This window comes from Mustelus asterias, chromosome 21 (genome assembly GCF_964213995.1).
Source record: "Mustelus asterias chromosome 21, sMusAst1.hap1.1, whole genome shotgun sequence".
Taxonomy (NCBI): Eukaryota; Metazoa; Chordata; class Chondrichthyes; order Carcharhiniformes; family Triakidae; genus Mustelus; species Mustelus asterias.
Window position 1 is genome coordinate 13019806 of NC_135821.1, and position 2142 is coordinate 13021947.

Sequence of the window (2142 nt, forward strand, 5' to 3'; positions counted from 1 at the left end):
AAGCTGGAGTCTGATGTTGCAGCTGTATAGAACGCTGGTTAGGCCACATTTGGAATACTGCGTCCAGTTCTGGTCGCCGCACTACCAGAAGGACGTGGAGGCTTTAGAGAGGGTGCAGAGAAGGTTTACCAGGATGTTGCCTGGTATGGAGGGTCTTAGCTATGAGGAGAGATTGGGTAAACTGGGCTTGTTCTCCCCAGAAAGACGGAGAATGAGGGGAGACCTAATAGAGGTGTACAAAATTATGAAGGGTATAGATAGGGTGAACAGTGGGGAGCTTTTTCCCAGGTCGGAGGTGACGATCACGAGGGGTCACGGGCTCAAGGTGAGAGGGGCGAGGTATAACTCAGATATCAAAGGGACGTTTTTTACACAGAGAGTGGTGGGGGCCTGGAATGCGCTGCCAAGTAGGGTGGTGGAGGCAGACACGCTGGCATCGTTTAAGACTTACCTGGATGGTCACATGAGCATTCTGGGAATGGAGGGATACAAACGAATGGTCTCGTTGGACCAATGAGCGGCACAGGCTTGGAGGGCCGAAGGGCCTGTTTCCTGTGCTGTACTGTTCTTTGTTCTTTGTTCACCCCTTTTTTTTTAACCACTAAGCTAATCCCAATTGCCCGCATTTGGCGCATTTCCCTTTATGCCCATTCTACCCATGCAACTCGCTAAATGCTTTTTAAAAGACAAAATTGTACCCGCCTCTACTACTACCTCTGGCAGCTCGTTCCAGACACTCACCACCCTTTGTGTGAAAAAACTGCCCCTCTGGACCCTCAGGGCTACCTGTCCACTAGAGACAGGTTGTCACCTGAGCACCTTAAAGCCAATCAATTGGCCTCCAGGCTCCTGTTGGGGGAAGGGCTGGGTTGGCTCGAGGCAGTCAAGACCAGGCCTCAAAACCTGCACGCCGCCACCCCCCCTTCCCCCTCCAAAGGGGAGTCTACATGTTCTCCCCGTGTCAGCGTGGGTTTCCTCCGAGTGTCCAGGTTCCCTCCCACAGTCCGAAAGATGGGTGCCCCTCTCACCTTAAACCTATGCCCTCTAGTTTTAAACTCCCCTACCTTTGGGAAAAGATATTGACTTTCCAGCTGATCTATGCCCCTCATTATTTTATAGACCTCTATACGATCACCCCTAAGCCTCCTAAGCTCTAGAGAAAACAGTCCCAGTCTATCCAGCCTCTCAAAGAACAAAGAACAAAGAACAGTACAGCACAGGAAACAGGCCCTTCGGCCGTCCAAGCCTGTGCCGCTCCTTGGTCCAACTAGACCAATCGTTTGTATCCCTCCATTCCCAGGCTGCTCATGTGACTATCCAGGTAAGTCTTAAACAATGCCAGTGTGTCTGCCTCCACCACCCTACTTGGCAGCGCATTCCAGGCCCTCACCACCCTCTGTGTAAAAAACATCCCTCTAATATCTGAGTTATACTTCGCCCCTCTCACCTTGAGCCTGTGACCCCTCGTGATCGTCACTTCTGATCTGGGAAAAAGCTTCCCACCGTTCACCCTATCTATCCCCTTCATAATCTTGTACACCTCTATTAGATCTCCCCTCATTCTCCGTCTTTCCAGGGAGAACAAGCCCAGTTTACCCAATCTCTCCTCATAGCTAAGACCCTCCATACCAGGCAACATCCTGGTAAACCTTCCCTGCACTCTCTCTAACGCCTCCACGTCCGTCTGGTAGTGCGGCAACCAGAACTGGACGCAGTACTCCAAATGTGGCCTAACCAGCATTCTATACAGCTGCATCATCAGACTCCAGCTTTTATACTCTATACCCCGTCCTTTAAAGGCAAGCATACCATATGCCTTCTTCACCACCTTCTCCACCTGTGTTGCCACCTTCAAGGATTTGTGGACTTGCACACCTCTGTGTTTCTATGCTCTTGATGGCTCTGCCATTTATTGTATAACTCCTCCCTACATTATTTCTTCCAAAATGCATCACTTCGCATTTATCTGGATTAAATTCCATCTGCCACCTCTCCGCCCAATTTTCCAGCCTATCTATATCTTGCTGTATTGCCTGACAATGCTCATCGCTATCCGCAAATCCAGCCATCTTCGTGTCATCCGCAAACTTGCTGATAACACCAGTTACACCTTCTTCCAAATCATTTATATATATCACAAAT